Source organism: Dermacentor variabilis, unplaced genomic scaffold, assembly GCF_050947875.1.
Source record: "Dermacentor variabilis isolate Ectoservices unplaced genomic scaffold, ASM5094787v1 scaffold_13, whole genome shotgun sequence".
Taxonomy (NCBI): Eukaryota; Metazoa; Arthropoda; class Arachnida; order Ixodida; family Ixodidae; genus Dermacentor; species Dermacentor variabilis.
In genome coordinates this window covers 41,269,430-41,290,555 of record NW_027460291.1, presented here as the reverse complement: position 1 = coordinate 41,290,555, position 21,126 = coordinate 41,269,430, and the positions used below count along the sequence as shown (strand labels likewise).

General features: G+C 41.8%; 2 non-coding genes across 2 annotated transcripts; both read left to right on the top strand.

Annotated features, from left to right (window-relative positions):
* The first annotated feature begins 10,358 nt into the window (after positions 1–10,358).
* Positions 10,359–10,433, top strand: TRNAR-UCU (transfer RNA arginine (anticodon UCU)). Its single transcript has one exon. It is a non-coding gene; the product is annotated as a tRNA-Arg (tRNA).
* A 10,186-nt stretch (positions 10,434–20,619) lies between these two features.
* Positions 20,620–20,694, top strand: TRNAR-UCU (transfer RNA arginine (anticodon UCU)). The gene has a single exon. It is a non-coding gene; the product is annotated as a tRNA-Arg (tRNA).
* Positions 20,695–21,126: the final 432 nt, after the last annotated feature.

Genomic DNA, 21,126 nt, shown 5'->3' with positions numbered 1-21,126 from the left:
TCATCTGCGCCACTTAAAATTTTTAGTGAAGCAAAGCACAAATAAGAGCAGATGCCGTCTCTTACTTTTGCTACAGCCGAAATGTTGATGAAGCCTTCTACATGGCTCCTTCGGTTCTTATGTGTCCTTTGTACTGGAAGTCTCACATATTAAAGCTTATTTTTGTACTGAATTTTTGTCATCTGCGTCGCCATGCATATTGTTGAGAGGGATAAAGTAAGCAGCATTCGCATTTTTATGAGACAACAGTGTCAATGATTGAACTGTCTCGTAAAGAAACTTCTATGTAGTTCGCCTTCGGGGAGCTAGCTTTGTTCACCTCAAACATACATGACGATTCCCGCTTCTTGCAATCTCAGAACCACTCATCTTGTTCGCCGATTCTTGTTGTCGTCGTCGTAGACCTGCGTTTTTGTAGCCCATATCCAAAGCTGAAGATTGGCGATGAATTGCGTGTTTAATTTGGGTGTATAAAAACTAGGGAAATAATAATTTGAACATCGCTACTTTTCTGAAACAATTCTTTGAAAGCGAAAAGAGAGTTGCGAAACACAGCGCAGGCATAGCTTTTTTTCATTCTCATTTTTTTCTGAATACATGTTCGATGTGCACCCCGAAAAGAAACGAGATGAGGCCTGTCGGAAATGCGCTGTGGAAGTTATTTGCAAAGAAAAAGCCCTGAAATTCACCTCACTATATAATTAGGCTGCAGACGAATGCGCTGTTCGTAAATGCTTTTTTGTTAGCCTTTTGTAGTTTTGTGACATTTTTTTCCCCGGCATTTTGGCGTGTTTAAGCAACTCTTCAAACAAAATATTCACCGGCGGTGGACTAGTCGCAATACTAGACGGTGATTACCCACACTGGCTGCTCAACACCAATAGTCCTCTTTATGGCTGCTCAGTATCAACGTAAATCATGGTGCATTTTCATTGTTACCTACATCAACTATGACGCTAAAATCAACAGTCCTGATTGATCGCTTCCCGTAAAACATTCCCTATAGTGGAAGCGATAAAGGGAGCGCGTTATCAAATCATGTAAACGACAAATCTAGACTATGCCCGAGTCGCCTACACTACATGCAGCCGGTTCGCTCTACGAAACGCGCTCACCTAATCATGAGCTATTGACGGAAAACATCCTTGCTAAAACTTAACGTTCAGTGTAGTTGTCGTGTAGTTGACGTGTGACAGACACCAAGGTAGGGGGAGACACCGCACACCGCAGAAACAAGCGTTACGCACCTGGCGCTGCCGTTGAGAATTGAAAATGACGTGGAAACATGGCGCGCCGCCGTTGCTTGCCACTAAAATCCCGCAAGCTGCCACCCAGGGCGACGAGGGTGCGAGTGCCATTTTCCGAAAAGTCCGAGTGCCCTTTTCCTTTTCATTACAGGGGCTCTCTCTCTCTCTGCGCGCCATGAGCGCGAAATGGGTTGCTTTTCTTTTCCATTTTTTCTGTTTATTTTTCATGGATAAAGGAAAGGCATTGCTGCGTTGTATTACAAACGCTGTGGGCTATCGTATGGAAATGAAACGCATACTTTGATGAGTTCAGTGTTTCCCAAAGCCGTTACAAGGCCCGTCAGTGGCTTGCGTCATTGCCAACGACGATGAGTAATACAATGCATTTCTGGCATATCTTCCAGCGTACTGCCAAGTGGGATACCTGCACACATGTTGGTGCAAGTTTTCTGTTCCAATCATAGCTCAAATAAACCTATACAGTAATTGCGTACGCTTATGCTCGGCCCACAGGAATACCTCCTGCGAAGCACTGGGTGGGTTCAGATGATTTGGCACTTAATTAAATGAGTGAGAAACTGATGACATTATTTAGCCGGATATCAGTCTACGAAAAACCACCCGATATTGCTGACGCAGCAGAGATATGAGGGCAACGTGAAAAGTATCTGAGTATCGGAAGACACACAAGGCGCACAGGACATGTGCGACATCGGTTCATCGCACACTCACAAAGTCTGTGTTGTCAGCTACAAACATTACGAGTCTCTGTGCTGTTAGCTTGATGCCTGTTTCCAATTCGCTTGTAGCTACAATTGGTGTTCATAACATGCGTTAGAAGGATTGGATCGGCGTTTTGTTTTCTTTATTCTACTGCCGCAAAGGTCATGCTTTGACAACAGTGAAGACTGTCTTGGAATTGCCGAGAGCGACTACGTGGCTCATGTCATATGATCAATAAATGCGGAGATATGCACAATGTGTATGCTAAAATCTACGCATAGGCTCAAAAGCAATCTCACCAGTATACAACTCCAGTGGCTAATATCTACCGTATCTCCGTATTATCCACCGGTATGTGCGCTTGTCTACAGCGTACACGGGTTGTGCCGCCGATGAACGACTTTTGTCTGTAGTGAATCTATAGACGGCATGTAAACCTAAAGCAATAGGACTTTTACACTATCGGCTATCTTCTTGTTCATCTCACGCCTTACCACCGTTGGTATATGGGATGTTCGCTCATGTTGAGTAAAACCTTTGGTGACGTGCCGCTCTATGGCCTTCATCGGTGGTGATATAGGAAACCGTGGAGAATAATTCGAATTGCAAAGCAGTATGCAGGGTGCTTCACCTAAATTGAGCCGAACATTAAAATATACAGACGCTACGTAGCTGGAGAGAACAAAGGTAATGTTTGCCATCGGTTTCAAGCACTCAGTTTATTTCTTGCTTTCCCCTAATTAGGTCATTTGTCTTAATTGAAAAGTCACAAGGAGAAAATTATAGAGCAATGCGAGAGACTCCCGCTCTTTGTGGCTCAAAATGTGCTACATAAAAGTGTTTTTCTGGGCGTAAAACAAGCTCGCGAATAGGCGCAATGTACGTGCTCGAGCGGCAGTCCCGTGGCAATATATATACATGCAGTGTGTTTCATGGAATACTTTGAAATTCTTTTTATTTTGTAAAGGTCTGTTCTTGTTGACGAGCTGGTCTACTCGCAGGGGCGGATACCACTTGCACTAAAATCTGAAACACAAAATCGACTAATTAACAAGAATCCGGTACTAAACTTTTTAGCTAACTATCTTATGGCCCATATTGCAATTTACAAATTCAAGCAGTGGATTTCGCAAGGCGGATCCACTTGGAACGCATTCTCAGGATGACACCAGTTTCGAAATGTAAATTCCCGAACTTTGCGAAAAAATGCATTGGCGTTCCAGTTACCCCTGTGCTTGAGTGCATGTAATGACGTTTTGTTAACAATTAAATGGTAGTCCTACGTAAAGTGCGGGAGTTTATATATCGAAACTTGTGTCAGCTTGAAAATTCGTTCCAAGTGGTTCCGCCTTGCGAAATCTACTGTTTGCATTTGTAAATTGCAATATGGGCAATCAGATATTTAGCCTAGCCTTAGGAGCTCCACGGCTGGAATTTGCAAATTGCAATATGTGCCATAATGTAAATACATAAAAACTTAATACGTAATTTCTTATTCGTTAGTCGATCTTGAATCTCAATTTTTTGCGCAAGTATTGTCCGCCGCTTCGAGTAGACCAGCTCATGAACTAGGATTGTGATATCTGCAACAGGCAGCTTTTAAACATATTCGAAAGTCTTCGCTGACACACCATGTATGTGGTGTGTGGCGGCGGCGGCGAACAAAGCACGTTGGCTGCGTTGGTGCAGCACAAGAGAATAAACAGCACCTAAGTGAAAACATGTTCTTTCTTAGTGTCAAACTGCTCGGCTGATGTACCGTGTTTTCACGTACGTCGAGTTCATTTCTCTGTGCTATATTGATATATATATATATATATATATATATATATATATATATATATATATATATATATATATATATATATATATATATATATGTCTGTGTGCGTGTGTGTGTGTGCACGCGAACAAGGTATAGACTCGGGATGGACAAAAAATATACACCTTATCGACTCTTGTCCATAGACACTCTATAGACTAAGAAACAATAAGGAAAAACCGAAACTGCATCGAATTTTTTCTTCAGGTAATCAGTGGGGCGGAGGCATACAAAAGGAAAAAGGATGACAACAATTTTTTCGCTAGGCTGGCTTTAGAATGGGAGTAGACAGAAATGGAAAGCTTATGAACGTTCGTCTATAGACAATTTATAAGCTTGGAGAAGTGAAAAATATTCCAGACAGTCTGTAGACAAATAATGGAAACAATAAAGACGGTGTCAACATTTGTACATAGGGAGTCTATAGAGCAGTACCGGACAAATAGAACAAACAGCTTATCAACGTTCGTCTATAGACAATTTATAAGCTTGGAGGAGTGAAAAATATTCGAGACAGTCTACATAGAAACATTGGAAACAATAACTAAATACTGCTTCAACATTTGCCCTAAGGGAGTCTATAGAGAATCATCATCATCATCATCCTAGTTATGCCCACTGCAGGGCAAAGGCCTGTCCCATACTTCTCCAACTACCCCGGTCATGTACTAATTGTGGCCATGTTGTCCCTGCAAACTTCATTTTATCCGCCCACCTAACTTTCTGCCCCTCTCTGCTACGATTCCCTTCCCTTGGGATCCATTCCGTAACTCTTCATGACCATCGGTTATCTTCCCTCCTCATTACGTGTCCTGCCCATGCCCCCATTTCTTTTTCTTGATTTCAACTAAGATATCATTAACTCGCGTTTGTTCCCTCACCCTATCTGCTCTTTTCTTATCCCTTAACGTTAAACCTATCATTCTTCTTTCCATAGCTCGTTGCGTCGCCCTCAATTTAAGTAGAACCCTTTTCGTAAGCATCCAGGTTGCTGCCCCGTACGTGAGTACTGGTAAGACACAGCTCTTATAAACTTTTCTCTTGAGGGATAATGGCAACCTGGTGTTCAAGATCTGAGAATGCCTGCCAAACGCACCCCAGCCCATTCTTATTCTTCTGATTATTTCAGTCTCATGATCCGGATCCGCAGTCACTACCTGTCCTACGTAGATGTATTCCCTTACCACTTCCTGTGCCTGACTAAATATTATAAACTGCAATAAGTAGTCTATAGAGCAGAAGCGGACAAATAGAACAAACTGCTTATGAACTTTGGCTATATGCGATCCATAAAGCGGGAGTAGGTAAAAAGAAAAAGAAAGCTTATCGACTTAAGCCTACAGTCTACGAACACAGAATTGCCAAAAATATAGACTGTATCGACATTCGTCCATGGGATATCTATAGAGCCGAAGTAGACAAAAAGAAACAAACACCTAAGCGACTGTTTCTACAGACCCTCTACAGTGGAGGGGGCAATGCAGCAGCAGCAGCTTGAACATATTACCTAAACGCTTCTTCTTGTTTGCACAGCTTCTGGATTTCTCGGCTGGCCATGCCGTTCGTCACAGGCGCATGGCGTGCCCTGCACCGCTCGAACATGTGGTGATTACCGTCAATTCTTCATGGTTCAGCCCTATGGTCCAGGCGTGGGGTGGGCGTGAATTTCCTGCGCACGTTCTTCCTTCTCTGATGATTCTGCGCACTCCCGTGGATGCTCCTAGCCCGGCAACTATTAAAGCAACTCCTAGCGCGGCAACAGTATTAAAGCTCCGTCGTTCCAGCGCCGCGGCAGTGGGCAATGCAGCAGCAGCAGCAGCTTCAGCATGTTGCTCGAACGCTTCTTCTTGCTTGCACAGGTACATTAGGTGAACGACTAGTTCTGTATCCGATCCGATAATCGATTCCTGCTGATGCTTTGTTGCCAAGAGAGTTATTTGCGTAGTAGACTATAGACTGTAAGCAGTGGTGTGACGGCTTTGTAACCTTTCAAAACGAATCTTCTGGCATGTGCCGTTATTGAGTAGGGGTTGTCGCAGCTTTTATCTGTCCAAAGTAACATAAGTGCCTGTATCAATTATGTACTGTCTAAACGGAGTACATTTGAAACAGATATCGCTTATTTAAAAGAGCGCATGCTCATCTTCGAAACTCAACCGAGTACTTTAATGTTATTGCAAAGTGATGTAACTAATCTCAAGAAAGCAGCAACCGATTTGGAATATACGTCTCCGTTTTGGTATGTAAGGCAGATGAAATAGTAAACAGAGGTAGAAGAAACGATGAGATCGTGTACGGCCCAAATTGAGAAGGCGGGGGAATAAACGACAGTCTCTTGAATGTGATCAAGAAAAGGTGTTTTCAAGGAAACACATGGACTTACTATCAATAATATGGAAAGATGTCAACGGCTAGGAAAGAAAAATAAAAGCACGCCCCGTGCTCTTAAGGTTCTCGGACTATCGCGACAAAAGTTCAATGCTGAAAGAGCACAAGAAAGCTGGGAGAACACTTTACATAACAGAGGACATTTCTTTCAAAGTTCGTGAGATAAGAAAAAAATTATGGCAATGCTCACAAGAAGGATGTGATGAAGGCTCCAAAGTTAAAATAGTTTTCTATAAATGCAGCATAGATGGTGAAATGTTTGTCAGTGTTATCTGGAAAACGCAAATGCTGTAAGCTGAAACGATGGAGCAAAGAATGTGCTAACCGTTGCCAATCGCCATTCACCATCTTAATCCTTAACTGCTGCAGCGTTGTCAACAAAGTCGAACAGCTTGAAGTTATCCTTCGCTCGCTGGACCCCGATATTTCAGTGTTGACTGAAACCTGGTTATATTATGATATGTATGATAGCCAATTTGTCCCGATAAACTACAGAATATTGGGCAAAGACTAAATATTGCGCAAAGGAGGAGGCGTAGCCATTCTTTTTAAACATGCCCTTCAAATGTTAAGAATGCCCGACACTTCGGAAGTAAAACGCTTTTTCTGCAACTTTTGTATTAACAATGTCAAATACATTCTTGGTGCCGTATACAGGCCCCTAACTCGTCGGTTAGGTACATGTACCCTCACTAAAAAAAGCAGATGGATAAAGCAATGTTAACCCGTGATAGTAACCTGCCGAATGTCGACTGGAGCACATTCCTGTAACGCTCCACCACAAATATTCGTCGTGAAATCATTGATATTGCTATAGTTTTTGGTGGATTACAGGTAGGTAAGCATTTCACTAGAAGCGACAAAGATTCCTATGCAGTTATCTGTCCATTTATTGTAGGTGCAAATATACAAGATGACGTCTCATGTATGGTCACAGACGGCATTTAAGTTCAACAAGCAGTAGTATTGTCGTTGGAATGTTCCCCTCGCAGTAAAAATGATAAGATTCAGTGTTACCCGAATTTTTCGCCTGCAGATGACGCGTCTGTAATTGATACGCGAGCATTTCATCTGGATAACATTAAATAAAACACTGCCAGCATGTACGATGTGTTGCTTTTATTTAAAGGCATTATATTCAACTGTCTGCCACAGTTTGTTCTAAAGGTTGTGAAGATTGTGGCAGGTCGGAATCCCTGGAACTCTCGCGAGGCCTTGCTCAAGCAACCCAAGCTTAAGCGGATTCAAACTTGCGCAAACCTGAAAACTTGAACAAATAATGAAAGGGTCATTGAGGAAGCGTAAAATAATTTAAAAGAAGTGATAATAAATGACAAAGGGAATTGCTTTAATGGACATCTTCCTAGTTTTATGAAAACGTCTCCATGGAGTTTCTGGAGGACGATGACTCATTCTTCTTCCCTTTCCGATATGTCCATAATAGGCGGTAATAAGGTCCACGATGAGCAGGTTGTATGTGCTGCATTTAACAATCATTTTAGTTTTCTATTCACAAAGGATGAAGGTTGTCTGCCTCGTTTTTACATGGATGGGCCTTCAATTCCTGATTGTTATTTCTGAGCATGGTATATGTCACTTGCTGTTAAAAATTGCCAAAAAGAAAACCCCTGTTCAGGTGGTATGCCAAATGCCTTCTTAAAACGCTTGGCCAAGCGATATCCCTGAAAATATTGTTTAGTAAATCGCTTCAGGATGGCACGCTTCCGGATGACTCGAAAACAGCACTAATAAAACTCTTACATAAATAAGGAAACAAGAATTGCATAAAAAATATCGACCAATTTCTCTGACTTTGACAACATACAATATTTTCGAACACCTAATCTATAAGCATGTAATCGTTTTTTTTTGATGAGCATTGCGTCTTGACGAACGCTCAACATGAATTTCTGCAGGGCTTTACCACAGACACTCAATTACTAGAATATATTCAAGATTTTGCAAAACAATAAATAGTACAAAAGAAAGCGACACTATGTTCATGGATTTAAGTAAAGCATTCGACAATGTAACCCACTGCTAATTACCTTACAAATTAAGTTTTTTACTCACAAAAATAAGCTACTAAAATGAATACAAGCATGCCCAACCAACAGCTCCCCATAAGTTAGGATAAACGACACTTCCTCCAACTTATTACCTGTCGCTTGTGGCGTTCCCCAGGGATCCGTGCTGGGTCCTCTGTTATTCTTGCTTTATATAAATGATATTGGCAGTAATGTATCTGGCAAAATTAAAGTTTACATGGGTGACTGCACACTATACGATGAAATTGCCTTACCGGAAGATCAAGTCATGCTAAATAGCGACTTTGGCAAAATAATTCGAAGATGCCATCAATGGTAAATGTCTGTTAACTATGAAAAGACCGTCTGTGTGATAATAACACGAACGGAAAAGCCCCTTCTCTTTTACTATTTTCCCCGGAACACTTATATTTCTGAGGTATCTCACTATACATATCTCGGCCATACACATATCTCACAATCTCCCCTGCTGAAAGCATATCATACAATAGTTCGTCCTACTTTAAAATATGCAATGATCATTCGGGACCCCTACACAAAAATAAATATAGAAAAATTAGAAAGAATTCAAATGAAAGCTTTCCGATTTATCTACAATTCTTATGGTCCAATTTGTATAACAGTTCTCCTTAAACGTTGTGCCTTCTCTTCGATTAGAGAACGAATCGTGCTTCCCGATTAAAATTCTTTCTTCAGCTAATGAGTGGCCACTATTATACTGATACCTCGCACATCTTAACACCCTTAACTGGTTAAGCTACTCGTCATAAACAGTCTCGAACAGGAAACCCATTAACACTGCATAGCAATTGCTTCAAATGTTCTTATCTTACAAGAACAATAGTTGATTGAAATAAACGTCCTGATGAAGTCATTACACTAAATTCTTTATCCAGTTTTCAGGCGCACAAACATTCTTGGCTCAATCGCACATCTTTTCTTTGTTCCTTTTTTCATGCAATCTGTCCTTTTTGCATGTTGAATTGAAGCATCGGCATCATTGCTTGAATAGTATGTTTGTATGAATGTACTTGCATTTTCCCACCCTGCTAAGATCTTGTAAAAGATCCCAGTATCTGTGAATAAATTGTCTGAAGAAATAAATAAGATGGGAGGAGGCAAAAAGAAATAGAAACCTATCGACTCGCGTCTATAGACAGACTCTAGACTATGTATCAACAGAAGAACAAATCTATAGAAAGGCAGAGTCGTCTATAGAGAGACTCTAGACTTTGTGTTAATAGAAGAACAAATCTATAGAAAGGCAGAGTCGTCTATAAGAAGTGTGTTGATTTCTATAGAGAGAACTCTTTTTTTTAAGGGATGGTAGTAACGGGAGTAAGGATTTTTTTACGGCACGCCGGCCCCTTCTATAGTGCTGCAACAACATTGAAATCAGTTGATAGGCTGCTTCTTTTATGCGAAAGGCTGGGGACGTCCCTCCACACGTCGAAAACTGCCGTCTGCGTGGTAGCTTGCGAAACAGTAATCTTTACCGGGAAACGTATGCGGGGGGCTCTACGTGCTTGGTATTGTTGTCAGGAGTGCCTTATACTCAATTAAGTGGTTCGGATGATGTTTGTATACTTGTTCTTTATTGAAACGTTCGCTGTTTGATTTGTTGTGTGCTTGATTTCAAATTATGCATGTACGGTTCGTTTTACTTAGCTGACTAATTAAAGATTCTGCCTTAAGGGGGCACGAAGCATTGCTCCCGGCCCTACACCGCCGCCGCGATCGGCCAACATTTTTGCTGCCGGATGCGGACACAGAAAATGCAGACGAATTACAGTTTACCAGATTCGCTGTAATTATGTACGACGATTACGATATTCTCTAATGCGAAATTTGAGCTCAGCAGTATACGAGTTTTTGATTCGCGATATGCTGAGACAAAGAACTTGAGACCGAAATCACCTCACCAAGTGACAGTGGGCCAGCGCCGTCAGCGCCTTCGCAGAGGGAGGGGCAGTATGGGAACGGTGCCATGACGAGCCGCATCGGAATCAGCTGCGGAAGAAGACGACGAAGGAGGCAGCAGTGGCACGAGCACGTTCACGCGGTTGCGCCGAGGGGCGGCGACGCTCTGGCCAGGATTGGCCAACTAAGTGCTGCAGTCTCAGCGTGAGAGCCGCCGTAGCCCAATGGACAAGGCATCGGTATTCTAAACCGAGGATTGCGGGTTCGAGTCCCGCCGGCGTTGCACTTATTTTGCGTTCGGGCTTCTCGTTTTTTTTCATCTTTAATCGTCATCTGCGCCACTTAAAATTTTTAGTGAAGCAAAGCACAAATAAGAGCAGATGCCGTCTCTTACTTTTGCTACAGCCGAAATGTTGATGAAGCCTTCTACATGGCTCCTTCGGTTCTTATGTGTCCTTTGTACTGGAAGTCTCACATTTTAAAGCTTATTTTTGTACTGAATTTTTGTCATCTGCGTCGCCATGCATATTGTTGAGAGGGATAAAGTAAGCAGCATTCGCATTTTTATGAGACAACAGAGTCAATGATTGAACTGTCTCGTAAAGAAACTTCTATGTAGTTCGCCTTCGGGGAGCTAGCTTTGTTCACCTCAAACATACATGACGATTCCCGCTTCTTGCAATCTCAGAACCACTCATCTTGTTCGCCGATTCTTGTTGTCGTCGTCGTAGACCTGAGTTTTTGTAGCCCATATCCAAAGCTGAAGATTGGCGATGAATTGCGTGTTTAATTTGGGTGTATAAAAACTAGGGAAATAATAATTTGAACATCGCTACTTTTCTGAAACATTTCTCTGAAAGCGAAAAGAGAGTTGCGAAACACAGCGCAGGCATAGCTTTTTTTCATTCTCATTTTTTTCTGAATACATGTTCGATGTGCACCCCGAAAAGAAACGAGATGAGGCCTGTCGGAAATGCGCTGTGGAAGTTATTTGCAAAGAAAAAGTCCTGAAATTCACCTCACTATATAATTAGGCTGCAGACGAATGCGCTGTTCGTAAATGCTTTTTTGTTAGCCTTTTGTAGTTTTGTGACATTTTTTTCCCCGGCATTTTGGCGTGTTTAAGCAACTCTTCAAACAAAATATTCACCGGCGGTGGACTAGTTGCAATACTAGACGGTGATTACCCACACTGGCTGCTCAACACTAATAGTCCTCTTTATGGCTGCTCAGTATCAACGTAAATCATGGTGCATTTTCATTGTTACCTACATCAACTATGACGCTAAAATCAACAGTCCTGATTGATCGCTTCCCGTAAAACATTCCCTATAGTGGAAGCGATAAAGAGAGCGCGTTATCAAATCATGTAAACGACAAATCTAGACTATGCCCGAGTCGCCTACACTACATGCAGCCGGTTCGCTCTACGAAACGCGCTCAATTAATCATGAGCTATTGACGGAAAACATCCTTGCTAAAACTTAACGTTCAGTGTAGTTGTCGTGTAGTTGACGTGTGACAGACACCAAGGTAGGGGGAGACACCGCACACCGCAGAAACAAGCGTTACGTGCCTGGCGCTGCCGTTGAGAATTGAAAATGACGTGGAAACATGGCGCGCCGCCGTTGCGTGGCACTAAAATCTCGCAAGCTGCCACCCAGGGTGACGAGGGTGCGAGTGCCATTTTCCGAAAAGTCCGAGTGCCCTTTTCCTTTTCATTACAGGGGCTCTCTCTCTCTTTCTGCGCGCCATGAGCGCGAAATGGGTTGCTTTTCTTTTCCATTTTTTCTGTTTATTTTTCATGGATAAAGGAAAGGCATTGCTGCGTTGTATTACAAACGCTGTGGGCTATCGTATGGAAATGAAAAGCACACTTTGATGAGTTCAGTGTTTCCCAAAGCCGTTACAAGGCCCGTCAGTGGCTTGCGTCATTGCCAACGACGATGAGTAATACAATGCATTTCTGGCATATCTTCCAGCGTACTGCCAAGTGGGATACCTGCACACATGTTGGTGCAAGTTTTCTGTTCCAATCATAGCTCAAATAAACCTATACAGTAATTGCGTACGCTTATGCTCGGCCCACAGGAATACCTCCTGCGAAGCACTGGGTGGGTTCAGATGATTTGGCACTTAATTAAATGAGTGAGAAACTGATGACATTATTTAGCCGGATATCAGTCTACGAAAAACCACCCGATATTGCTGACGCAGCAGAGATATGAGGGCAACGTGAAAAGTATCTGAGTATCGGAAGACACACAAGGCGCACAGGACATGTGCGACATCGGTTCATCGCACACTCACAAAGTCTGTGTTGTCAGCTACAAACATTACGAGTCTCTGTGCTGTTAGCTTGATGCCTGTTTCCGATTCGCTTGTAGCTAGAATTGGTGTTCATAACATGCGTTAGAAGGATTGGATCGGCGTTTTGTTTTCTTTATTCTACTGCCGCAAAGGTCATGCTTTGACAACTGTGAAGACTGTCTTGGGATTGCCGAGAGCGACTACGTGGCTCATGTCATATGATCAATAAATGCGGAGATATGCACAATGTGTATGCTAAAATCTACGCATAGGCTCAAAAGCAATCTCACCAGTATACAACTCCAGTGGCTAATATCTACCGTATCTCCGTATTATCCACCGGTATGTGCGCTTGTCTACAGCGTACACGGGTTGTGCCGCCGATGAACGACTTTTGTCTGTAGTGAATCTATAGACGGCATGTAAACCTAAAGCAATAGGACTTTTACACTATCGGCTATCTTCTTGTTCATCTCACGCCTTACCACCGTTGGTATATGGGATGTTCGCTCATGTTGAGTAAAACCTTTGGTGACGTGCCGCTCTATGGCCTTCATCGGTGGTGATATAGGAAACCGTGGAGAATAATTCGAATTGCAAAGCAGTATGCAGGGTGCTTCACCTAAATTGAGCCGAACATTAAAATATACAGACGCTACGTAGCTGGAGAGAACAAAGGTAATGTTTGCCGTCGGTTTCAAGCACTCAGTTTATTTCTTGCTTTCCCCTAATTAGGTCATTTGTCTTAATTGAAAAGTCACAAGGAGAAAATTATAGAGCAATGCGAGAGACTCCCGCTCTTTGTGGCTCAAAATGTGCTGCATAAAAGTGTTTTTCTGGGCGTAAAACAAGCTCGCGAATAGGCGCAATGTACGTGCTCGAGCGGCAGTCCCGTGGCAATATATATACATGCAGTGTGTTTCATGGAATACTTTGAAATTCTTTTTATTTTGTAAAGGTCTGTTCTTGTTGACGAGCTGGTCTACTCGCAGGGGCGGATACCACTTGCACTAAAATCTGAAACACAAAATCGACTAATTAACAAGAATCCCGTACTAAACTTTTTAGCTAACTATCCTATGGCCCATATTGCAATTTACAAATTCAAGCAGTGGATTTCGCAAGGCGGATCCACTTGGAACGCATTCTCAGGATGACACCAGTTTCGAAATGTAAATTCCCGAACTTTGCGAAAAAATGCATTGGCGTTCCAGTTACCCCTGTGCTTGAGTGCATGTAATGACGTTTTGTTAACAATTAAATGGTAGTCCTACGTAAAGTGCGGGAGCTTATATATCGAAACTTGTGTCAGCTTGAAAATTCGTTCCAAGTGGTTCCGCCTTGCGAAATCTACTGTTTGCATTTGTAAATTGCAATATGGGCAATCAGATATTTAGCCTAGCCTTAGGAGCTACACGGCTGGAATTTGCAAATTGCAATATGTTCCATAATGTAAATACATAAAAACTTAATACGTAATTTCTTATTCGTTAGTCGATCTTGAATCTCAATTTTTTGCGCAAGTATTGTCCGCCGCTTCGAGTAGACCAGCTCATGAACTAGGATTGTGATATCTGCAAAAGGCAGCTTTTAAACATATTCGAAAGTCTTCGCTGACACACCATGTATGTGGTGTGTGGCGGCGGCGGCGAACAAAGCACGTTGGCTGCGTTGGTGCAGCACAAGAGAATAAACAGCACCTAAGTGAAAACATGTTCTTTCTTAGTGTCAAACTGCTCGGCTGATGTACCGTGTTTTCACGTACGTCGAGTTCATTTCTCAGTGCTATATTGATATATATATATATATATATATATATATATATATATATATATATATATATATATATATATATATATATATATATATATATATATATATATATATATATGTCTGTGTGCGTGTGTGTGTGTGCACGCGAACAAGGTATAGACTCGGGATGGACAAAAAATATACACCTTATCGACTCTTGTCCATAGACACTCTATAGACTAAGAAACAATAAGGAAAAACCGAAACTGCATCGAATTTTTTCTTCAGGTAATCAGTGGGGCGGAGGCATACAAAAGGAAAAAGGATGACAACAATTTTTTCGCTAGGCTGGCTTTAGAATGGGAGTAAACAGAAATGGAAAGCTTATGAACGTTCGTCTATAGACAATTTATAAGCTTGGAGAAGTGAAAAATATTCCAGACAGTCTGTAGACAAATAATGGAAACAATAAAGACGGTGTCAACATTTGTACATAGGGAGTCTATAGAGCAGTACCGGACAAATAGAACAAACAGCTTATCAACGTTCGTCTATAGACAATTTATAAGCTTGGAGAAGTGAAAAATATTCCAGACAGTCTGTAGACAAATAATGGAAACAATAAAGACGGTGTCAACATTTGTACATAGGGAGTCTATAGAGCAGTACCGGACAAATAGAACAAACAGCTTATCAACGTTCGTCTATAGACAATTTATAAGCTTGGAGGAGTGAAAAATATTCGAGACAGTCTACATAGAAACATTGGAAACAATAACTAAATACTGCTTCAACATTTGCCCTAAGGGAGTCTATAGAGCATCATCATCATCATCATCCTAGTTATGCCCACTGCAGGGCAAAGGCCTCTCCCATACTTCTCCAACTACCCCGGTCATGTACTAATTGTGGCCATGTTGTCCCTGCAAACTTCATTTTATCCGCCCACCTAACTTTCTGCCCCTCTCTGCTACGATTCCCTTCCCTTGGGATCCATTCCGTAACTCTTCATGACCATCGGTTATCTTCCCTCCTCATTACGTGTCCTGCCCATGCCCCCATTTCTTTTTCTTGATTTCAACTAAGATATCATTAACTCGCGTTTGTTCCCTCACCCTATCTGCTCTTTTCTTATCCCTTAACGTTAAACCTATCATTCTTCTTTCCATAGCTCGTTGCGTCGCCCTCAATTTAAGTAGAACCCTTTTCGTAAGCATCCAGGTTGCTGCCCCGTACGTGAGTACTGGTAAGACACAGCTCTTATAAACTTTTCTCTTGAGGGATAATGGCAACCTGGTGTTCAAGATCTGAGAATGCCTGCCAAACGCACCCCAGCCCATTCTTATTCTTCTGATTATTTCAGTCTCATGATCCGGATCCGCAGTCACTACCTGTCCTACGTAGATGTATTCCCTTACCACTTCCTGTGCCTGACTACCTATTGTAAACTGCAATAAGTAGTCTATAGAGCAGAAGCGGACAAATAGAACAAACTGCTTATGAACTTTGGCTATATGCGATCCATAAAGCGGGAGTAGGTAAAAAGAAAAAGAAAGCTTATCGACTTAAGCCTACAGTCTACGAACACAGAATTGCCAAAAATATAGACTGTATCGACATTCGTCCATGGGATATCTATAGAGCCGAAGTAGACAAAAAGAAACAAACACCTAAGCGACTGTTTCTACAGACCCTCTACAGTGGAGGGGGCAATGCAGCAGCAGCAGCTTCAGCATGTTGCTCGAACGCTTCTTCTTGCTTGCACAGGTACATTACGTGAACGACTAGTTCTGTATCCGATCCGATAATCGATTCCTGCTGATGCTTTGTTGCCAAGAGAGTTATTTGCGTAGTAGACTATAGACTGTAAGCAGTGGTGTGACGGCTTTGTAACCTTTCAAAACGAATATTCTGGCATGTGCCGTTATTGAGTAGGGGTTGTCGCAGCTTTTATCTGTCCAAAGTAACATAAGTGCCTGTATCTATTATGTACTGTCTAAACGGAGTACATTTGAAACAGATATCGCTTATTTAAAAGAGCGCATGCTCATCTTCGAAACTCAACCGAGTACTTTAATGTTATTGCAAAGTGATGTAACTAATCTCAAGAAAGCAGCAACCGATTTGGAATATACGTCTCCGTTTTGGTATGTAAGGCAGATGAAATAGTAAACAGAGGTAGAAGAAACGATGAGATCGTGTACGGCCCAAATTGAGAAGGCGGGGGAATAAACGACAGTCTCTTGAATGTGATCAAGAAAAGGTGTTTTCAAGGAAACACATGGACTTACTATCAATAATATGGAAAGATGTCAACGGCTAGGAAAGAAAAATAAAAGCACGCCCCGTGCTCTTAAGGTTCTCGGACTATCGCGACAAAAGTTCAATGCTGAAAGAGCACAAGAAAGCTGGGAGAACACTTTACATAACAGAGGACATTTCTTTCAAAGTTCGTGAGATAAGAAAAAAATTATGGCAATGCTCACAAGAAGGATGTGATGAAGGCTCCAAAGTTAAAATAGTTTTCTATAAATGCAGCATAGATGGTGAAATGTTTGTCAGTGTTATCTGGAAAACGCAAATGCTGTAAGCTGAAACGATGGAGCAAAGAATGTGATAACCGTTGCCAATCGCCATTCACCATCTTAATCCTTAACTGCTGCAGCGTTGTCAACAAAGTCGAACAGCTTGAAGTTATCCTTCGCTCGCTGGACCCCGATATTTCAGTGTTGACTGAAACCTGGTTATATTATTATATGTATGATAGCCAATTTGTCCCGATAAACCACAGAATATTGGGCAAAGACTAAATATTGCGCAAAGGAGGAGGCGTAGCCATTCTTTTTAAATATGCCCTTCAAATGTTAAGAATGCCCGACACTTCGGGAGTAAAACGCTTTTTCTGCAACTTTTGTATTAACAATGTCAAATACATTCTTGGTGCCGTATACAGGCCCCTAACTCGTCGGTTAGGTACATGTACCCTCACTAAAAAAAGCAGATGGATAAAGCAATGTTAACCCGTGATAGTAACCTGCCGAATGTCGACTGGAGCACATTCCTGTAATGCTCCACCACAAATATTCGTCGTGAAATCATTGATATTGCTATAGTTTTTGATGGATTACAAGTAGGTAAGCATTTCACTAGAAGCGACAAAGATTCCTATGCAGTTATCTGCCCATTTATTGTAGGTGCAAATATACAAGATGACGTCTCATGTATGGTCACAGACGGCATTTAAGTTCAACAAGCAGTAGTATTGTCGTTGGAATGTTCCCCTCGCAGTAAAAATGATAAGATTCAGTGTTACCCGAATTTTTCGCCTGCAGATGACGCGTCTGTAATTGATACGCGAGCATTTCATCTGGATAACATTAAATAAAACACTGCCAGCATGTACGATGTGTTGCTTTTATTTAAAGGCATTATATTCAACTGTCTGCCACAGTTTGTTCTAAAGGTTGTGAAGATTGTGGCAGGTCGGAATCCCTGGAACTCTCGCGAGGCCTTGCTCAAGCAACCCAAGCTTAAGCGGATTCAAACTTGCGCAAACCTGAAAACTTGAACAAATAATGAAAGGGTCATTGAGGAAGCGTCAAATAATTTAAAAGAAGTGATAATAAATGACAAACGGAATTGCTTTAATGGACATCTTCCTAGTTTTATGAAAACGTCTCCATGGAGTTTCTGGAGGACGATGACTCATTCTTCTTCCCTTTCCGATATGTCCATAATAGGCGGTAATAAGGTCCACGATGAGCAGGTTGTATGTGCTGCATTTAACAATCATTTTAGTTTTCTATTCACAAAGGATGAAGGTTGTCTGCCTTGTTTTTACATGGATGGGCCTTCAATTCCTGATTGTTATTTCTGAGCATGGTATATGTCACTTGCTGTTAAAAATTGCCAAAAAGAAAACCCCTGTTCAGGTGGTATGCCAAATGCCTTCTTAAAACGCTTGGCCAAGCGATATCCTTGAAAATATTGTTTAGTAAATCGCTTCAGGATGGCACGCTTCCGGATGACTCGAAAACAGCACTAATAAAACTCTTACATAAATAAGGAAACAAGAATTGCATAAAAAATATCGACCAATTTCTCTGACTTGGACAACATACAATATTTTCGAACACCTAATCTATAAGCATGTAATCGTTTTTTTATGAGAATTGCGTCTTGACGAACGCTCAACATGAATTTCTGCAGGGCTTTACCACAGACACTCAATTACTAGAATATATTCAAGATTTTGCAAAACAATAAATAGTACAAAAGAAAGCGACGCTATGTTCATGGATTTAAGTAAAGCATTCGACAATGTAACCCACTGCTAATTACCTTACAAATTAAGTTTTTTACTCACAAAAATAAGCTACTAAAATGAATACAAGCATGCCCAACCAACAGCTCCCCATAAGTTAGGATAAACGACACTTCCTCCAACTTATTACCTGTCGCTTGTGGCGTTCCCCAGGGATCCGTGCTGGGTCCTCTGTTATTCTTGCTTTATATAAATGATATTGGCAGTAATGTATCTGGCAAAATTAAAGTTTACATGGGTGACTGCACACTATACGATGAAATTGCCTTACCGGAAGATCAAGTCATGCTAAATAGCGACTTTGGCAAAATAATTCGAAGATGCCATCAATGGTAAATGTCTGTTAACTATGAAAAGACCGTCTGTGTGATAATAACACGAACGGAAAAGCCCCTTCTCTTTTACTATTTTCCCCGGAACACTTATATTTCTGAGGTATCTCACTATACATATCTCGGCCATACACATATCTCACAATCTCCCCTGCTGAAAGCATATCATACAATAGTTCGTCCTACTTTAAAATATGCAATGATCATTCGGGACCCCTACACAAAAATAAATATAGAAAAATTAGAAAGAATTCAAATGAAAGCTTTCCGATTTATCTACAATTCTTATGGTCCAATTTGTATAACAGTTCTCCTTAAACGTTGTGCCTTCTCTTCGATTAGAGAACGAATCGTGCTTCCCGATTAAAATTCTTTCTTCAGCTAATGAGTGGCCACTATTATACTGATACCTCGCACATCTTAACACCCTTAACTGGTTAAGCTACTCGTCATAAACAGTCTCGAACAGGAAACCCATTAACACTGCATAGCAATTGCTTCAAATGTTCTTATCTTACAAGAACAATAGTTGATTGAAATAAACGTCCTGATGAAGTCATTACACTAAATTCTTTATCCAGTTTTCAGGCGCACAAACATTCTTGGCTCAATCGCACATCTTTTCTTTGTTCCTTTTTTCATGCAATCTGTCCTTTTTGCATGTTGAATTGAAGCATCGGCATCATTGCTTGAATAGTATGTTTGTATGAATGTACTTGCATTTTCCCACCCTGCTAAGATCTTGTAAAAGATCCCAGTATCTGTGAATAAATTGTCTGAAGAAATAAATAAGATGGGAGGAGGCCAAAAGGAATAGAAACCTATCGACTCGCGTCTATAGACGGACTCTAGACTATGTATCAACAGAAGAACAAATCTATAGAAAGGCAGAGTCGTCTATAAGAAGTGTGTTGATTTCTATAGTGAGAACTCTTTTTTTTAAGGGATGGTAGTAACGGGAGTAAGGATTCTTTTACGGCACGCCGGCCCCTTCTATAGTGCTGCAACAACATTGAAATCAGTTGATAGGCTGCTTCTTTTATGCGAAAGGCTGGGGACGTCCCTCCACACGTCGAAAGCTGCCGTCTGCGTGGCAGCTTGCGAAACAGTAATCTTTACCGGGAAACGTATGCGGGGGGCTCTACGTGCTTGGTATTGTTGTCAGGAGTGCCTTATACTCAATTAAGTGGTTCGGATGATGTTTGTATACTTGTTCTTTATTGAAACGTTCGCTGTTTGATTTGTTGTGTGCTTGATTTCAAATTATGCATGTACGGTTCGTTTTACTTAGCTGACTAATTAAAGATTCTGCCTTAAGGGGGCACGAAGCATTGCTCCCGGCCCTACACCGCCGCCGCGATCGGCCAACATTTTTGCTGCCGGATGCGGACACAGAAAATGCAGACGAATTAGAGTTTACCAGATTCGCTGTAATTATGTACGACGATTACGATATTCTCTAATGCGAAATTTGAGCTCAGCAGTATACGAGTTTTTGATTCGCGATATGCTGAGACAAAGAACTTGAGACCGAAATCACCTCACCAAGTGACAGTGGGCCAGCGCCGTCAGCGCCTTCGCAGAGGGAGGGGCAGTATGGGAACGGTGCCATGACGAGCCGCATCGGAATCAGCTGCGGAAGAAGACGACGAAGGAGGCAGCAGTGGCACGAGCACGTTCACGCGGTTGCGCCGAGGGGCGGCGACGCTCTGGCCAGGATTGGCCAACTAAGTGCTGCAGGCTCAGCGTGAGAGCCGCCGTAGCCCAATGGACAAGGCATCGGTATTCTAAACCGAGGATTGCGGGTTCGAGTCCCGCCGGCGTTGCACTTATTTTGCGTTCGGGCTTCTCGTTTTTTTCATCTTTAATCGTCATCTGCGCCACTTAAGATTTTTAGTGAAGCAAAGCACAAATAAGAGCAGATGCCGTCTCTTACTTTTGCTACAGCCGAAATGTTGATGAAGCCTTCTACATGGCTCCTTCGGTTCTTATGTGTCCTTTGTACTGGAAGTCTCACATTTTAAAGCTTATTTTTGTACTGAATTTTTATCATCTGCGTCGCCATGCATATTGTTGAGAGGGATAAAGTAAGCAGCATTCGCATTTTTATGAGACAACAGAGTCAATGATTGAACTGTCTCGTAAAGAAACTTCTATGTAGTTCGCCTTCGGGGAGCTAGCTTTGTTCACCTCAAACGTACATGACGATTCCCGCTTCTTGCAATCTCAGAACCACTCATCTTGTTCGCCGATTCTTGTT